This window comes from Octodon degus, unplaced genomic scaffold (genome assembly GCF_000260255.1).
Source record: "Octodon degus isolate 3935 unplaced genomic scaffold, OctDeg1.0 scaffold00211, whole genome shotgun sequence".
Classification (NCBI taxonomy): Eukaryota; Metazoa; Chordata; class Mammalia; order Rodentia; family Octodontidae; genus Octodon; species Octodon degus.
In genome coordinates, this window is record NW_004524787.1 from 3,672,271 (window position 1) to 3,677,918 (window position 5,648).

General features: G+C 43.5%; 1 pseudogene; it reads left to right on the forward strand.

The window, feature by feature from the left end:
* LOC101572767 overlaps nt 1-3,143 on the forward strand; it is a 10,543-nt pseudogene extending 7,400 nt beyond the window's left edge.
* Nucleotides 3,144-5,648: the final 2,505 nt, after the last annotated feature.

Here is a 5,648-nt window from a genome sequence, read left to right on the forward strand (position 1 = left end):
GGGCGGGGTGGGGGAGGCACTCTAGAACAGTTTTAATAATTAATACACTGCACATTGTTGTCTTCTTAGTGGTTATTCATTGTATAAGATGCAGACATGATATCCTGTCCACAAACACTATTAGAACAAATCTCTCTATTCAATGAATTAAGAGAAAGTTGCTGTATATCTGTCCTATTTTGAATATACAGATACAAAATGGTCCTTCATTTGTATCCCCTTTCTTTTGGTTTAGTTTTGTCAGAGAAGGTTATTCCACTGTCATTTAAATATCATAGGTGTGTGAATTCAGCAAAATATTCCAATACAGTCCATTCTGACTGGGTTTGTGAATGGGAAAAATGCTGGAGAATTCTGGGAGAACTTTGGCTCCTGCTGTTAAGTGCACAAGAAAACATCCCTGGAATCCCTCTACTTTCATAGAACTAAAGAAAGAAGAAATAAAACAGAGACAGATTGAACAAGAAAAATTGGCACCGATGAAATCAGGGTGAAGACAAAGATAAGAAAGATAAGGAAGAAAGAGAAAACAGAGAAAAAAGGGAGAGGTCTCGAAGCCCAAGAAGATGCAAATCCAGATCTCCTTCCCCTAGAAGATGATCTTCCCCTGTCAGGAGAGAGAGAAAGCACAGTCATTTTCGATCTCTGCTATACAGAACCAAGTGCTGCAGTCATTCCCCTATTCCAGAAAAGAAAGGAAAAACTCCAGAGATCCCTGAGCCTTCAGTGAAAATAAAAGAACCTTTAGTACAAGAGGCCACATCTACTAGTGACATCGTGAAAGTTCCCAAGCCTGAACCCATGCCAGAACCTAAAGAACCTACTCCCGAAAAAAATTCCAAAAAACAAAAAAAGACCTGATCATGATCTCGGTCAAGTTCCAAATCAAGGTCAAGGACTTGTTCTCACTCTCCTTCTCACACTCGACCAAGAAGGCACCATAGGTCCCGAGCAAGACCATATTCACCCAGAAGGCGGCCAAGCCCAAGCAGGAGACCGTCTCCTCGAAGAAGTCCACCACAACGCATGCTGCCGCCTCCAAGGCATAGAAGCAGTACATCTCCTGTAAGACGAAGGAGGTGGTCATCAGCATCGCTGTCTGGGAGCAGTTCGTCATCCTCCTCCTATCGTTCCAGGTTGCCACCAAAGAAACCTCCCAAGAGGACATCCAGTGCTTCTCAAAAAACTTGTAGGTTATCTCCTCCAGCAAGTCCTCTGAGGCAAAGGAACAGGCCATCCCCACCAGCTACATCATTCCCCAACACCCCAGCAGTCAAACCGTACAAGAAAAAGCCATGTTTCTGTGTCTCCAGGGGGAATGTCAGGTAAAGTGAGAAAACATAAAGGTATTGAGAAAAGAGAATCACCATCACCATCACCAAAGCCTAGAAAAGCAGAGTTATCTGAATCTGAAGAAGATAAAGGTGGCAAGATGGCTGCAGCTGATTCTGTGCAGCAGAGGCGCCAGTACAGACGACAGAACCAGCAGTCTTCACCTGACTCTGGCTCCTCCTCTTCCTCTGAAAATGTGCGACTCAAGTGATCCATCCCATGTGAAAAATGGTGAGGTGGGCCGGCGGCGGCAGAGACATTCCGCTTCCCGCAGTGCGTCTCCATCACCATGAAAGCGCCAGAAAGAGACCTCCCCTAGTGGTAAACAAAGACCCCCCCCCCCGCCAGAAGACACCGATCACCTTGGCGCAGATCCCCCTCACCACCGCCAGGACGAAGGACTCCGTCACCTCCCCCTCGGCGGCGCGCACCTTCCCTAAGAAGATGCTCTCCTCCCATGCAGAGGAGGTGCTCTCCTTCTCCACCTCCAAAGAGAAGGAAGTGGAAGTCCCAATACTATTATGGACTACTGGACTCTTTTAGAATATTTTGCTGAGCTAACACACTTATAATATTCAAATGATGGAACTAAACAAAAAAAGGGTATACAGATGAATGTCCATTTTGTATCTGCATATTCAAAATGGTTAGGATATATAGTGACATTCTATTAATGAATAGAGGGATTTGTTCTAATAGTGTTTGTAAATAGGATATCATGTCTACATCTTGTACAGCAATTAACCACTAGGAAGAATGTATGCAATGTGTTAATTATTGAAACTGTCCTACCAATTTGGTTTGAAACTGCCTCATTGCTATTTGTTTCTCAAAATTATGAAAAAATAAAAAAAATTCACCTATCACCTACAAGAAAAGAAACAAACAAACAACAACAACAAAAACAAAGAGAAGGAAGGCTTTGCCCGCACCCCCTCCCAAGAGAAGGGCATTGTCATCCCCACTACCAAAGCGCCGGTCTCCCCCTCTCCACCTCCCAAACAGAAGTTCCCCAGCCACCAAGACACACTCACCTTCTGTCTTCTCAAAGCCTAGGAAAGAGTCTTCCCCCAGCCGTGCTCCCAGGGTGACCCGGTCACCACAACCAAACAAACAGCATTCTCCCTCATTGCAACCTCGAGCTCCTCAGACCTCAAGTCTTCCACCCACTGGAAGAGAAACATTGGCCTCACGCCAAAGAAGGCGGGCCCCATCTCCTAGTATCAGGCCCATTAGAAGTCTCCAGAACTCCAGAACTTAAAAAGACAAAATGGCTGCCTCACCAAGCCATAAGTCGTGCTCTGTCCTCTCCATGTGTCTCTGGGTCTTCTGAGCCAGCGGCTAAGAAGCCCCCAGCAGCCTCATCTCCTGTACAGCCTCAATCGCCCTCCACATACCGGTCATCTGCGGTGCCAGCCAGGAATGCTAAGAGCCCCACGCCAAACCCATCACCAGCCCGGAATTCCAATCAGGAAGGAGGTGGGAAGAAAAAGAAGGACAAGAAACACAAAAAGGGTTAAGAAACACAAGAAGTACAAAAAAAAACCAAAACAAAAAACAAAAAACAAAACAAAACAAAAAAAAAACAGAAGAAGGAAAAGGCTGTGGCTGCAAAAGCTGTGGCTCCTGCTACCCCTGCGGTTGTTGCTGCTGCCACAACCACATCAGCACAGGAAGAACCTGGAGCAACCCCTGAGCCCAAGAAGCACACTGATAGCGAAGCTGAAGACAGCCTGGATGACTTAGAGAAGCACCTGCGAGAAAAGGCTCTGCGATCCATGCAGAAGGCTCAAGTGTCCCCACAGTCCTAGGAAGAAATGTTGGTTAGGGTGTAAATTTTATTTGGTTTGTACACAATTCAATTTCAAAATTGCTAAAATGTGTTTAAGGAGGCCTGCTGGTTAGCTCAGTTGTTTCAAGTGCCTGCTCAAGCAAATGCAGTCAGGGGTAGGATACCATGGTTCGATCCCCACCTCCATCTGCATTACCAGACCCAACCTTAAGGCAGGAAAATAACAAAATTATTCTTAACTTTTCCTTTTTCCCCTGGCTGGTAGTGTGGAGGCTGCATGATGCCTGGAGTTACTGTAAAAGATGTAAACCAGCAGGAGTTCGTCAGAGCCTTCCTCAAAATGTCTGGGAAGCTGAAAGTCCCCGAATGGGTGGACACAGTCAAGCTGGCCAAGCACAAAGAGCTTGTTCTCTATGATGAGAACTGGGTCTACACAGGAGCTGCTTCCACAGCTTGGCACCTGTACCTCCCGGGCGGTGCTGGGGTTGGCTCCATGACCAAGATCTAAGGTGCCCGTCAAAGGAATAGCGTCATGCCCAGCCACTTCAGCAGAGGTTCCATGAGTATGGCATGCTAAGTCCCCCAAGCCCTGAAGGGGCTGAAAATGGTGGAAAAGGACCAAGACAGGGGCTGCAAGCTGACACCTCAGGGACAAACAGATCTGGACAGAATCGCTGGACAGGTCGCAGCTGCCAACAAGAAGCATTAGAACAAAGGATGCTGGGTTAATAAAAAGCTTCATTCATAAAAAAATGTTTTTGAGCTTTAGACTACATTTGTTGTAATAACTGCTAGGTTGAAGTTCACCATATAAAGGGGGGGGGCATGGATTTACATTGCAAATGGTGTCCACAGTGTATTAGTGACATTTTTTCATTGACAGCTGACATAAACTCATTTGGAGTAAAATATTTTAAGCCAAAAATATCTTTTTTTTTTAAAGGGGCTTAAGTATTGTTGGCCTTCTAATTTCTTTAAATGCCCTTTGTTATTCCTAGGGAGGTTCCCCTCCACTTTTTTTTCTTTCTTTCTTTCTTTCTTTCTTTCTTTCTTTCTTTCTTTCTTTCTTTCTTTCTTTTCTTTTTCTTTCTTTCTTTCTTTTCTTTCTTTCTTTCTTTCTTTTTCTTTCTTTCTCTCTTTCTCTCTTTCTTTCTTTCTTTTTCTTATTTGAGTCTTCCCAGACATTTAAGCTCTGCTTCCAACCTTGTATGGTTTGCAAGGTAGTCCAGACCACTGCTGGAGTACCACAGAAGCATAAGTGGATGTTCCAATGCCACAATCTCCCTGTTGCCTGTGGAATCACTACTGAAAGGAATAAGGATTTGAGCTCCAGGTTGAGACAGAAAAACAAAAGCTTGTTTCCGGGACACTAAGCTTATACAGATGTGACACGTTGATTCAGAACACTGGAACTGGATTCTACTGTTTTGGGTTTGTCTCCTCCTGCCCTATCACCATTACCACCTTCCCTCTGTCCCCTTGCTTGTAAAGGCAGTTAAGCTACCCCAGGAAGGATGGATGGATCCTTCAGTTATATGAAATCTTTGTTTTCTGAAATGTCATGGCTCCATTCATATTTTTGTCTTATTCTTCCAATTGGGATATATATAATGTTCAGAGTTCTTATATTTGGAAACTGGAAGAAGGGCCTGGACTTTAAATAGTGTCTTGGTTTCACCGTTGTTTTTTTTAAACTAAAGGTATATGAAGCTTGTGGATTAAAGAATAAATTTCTAAAGTTAAAAATAAAAAAAAGGCTGATAAATGTTATATTGCTAAAACTCTCTGATCTAGATTAATTAGGCTGGCCATCTCGTGCCTCAGCCCCAAGGATCTTGGATTACAGAGGTGCATCAATGCCACCTGTACACACTTTTTTTTTGGTAGGCCCTGATCCATCTATGCTATTCTTTCCTCTAAATTTTTATGGTATTTCTTTAACATTCAATGGTCTGTGAGGACTCTGAGAAGTGTCTATCTCTGGTTATCACAGAAACATCTATCAAGTCAGCTCACCTTTGCTCATACTTCTCTGTAACATATATGGATGGATCTGTGATTTATTTTTATTTTTTATAGAGTGAGAGGGATTTAGTCTAGGGTACTTTTTTTGGAGTGGTATAAGGACACAAAGACAAATTCATGTGAATGTATATACCTATTCATACATATATGCACATGCAGCTCTATTTTTTTTTGGCTATAAAGTTCCCTTTAACACAAAGAAGGCACTAAGAATGCATGCTAAATTCTTTATTAACTTTATGTAACATGTAAAATAACATAGTGACAGCAATTTTTTCTATTTTAAATTACATCAGGCTCACTCCATTTATAAATGCTCAGTCCTCAATAAAATCAAGAGTTTCTTAAGAATTTTAAGGGATGGCGAGATAGCTCAGCGGTCTAAACTCCTGCTTAGGCAAGCTTAGGCAAACACACAGGGACTGCAGTAGTTGGATCCTGGCACCACATGTTGCGCCAGCCCTGCCCCCAGGGTGGGCTGAGCCAGCCACCAAAAAAA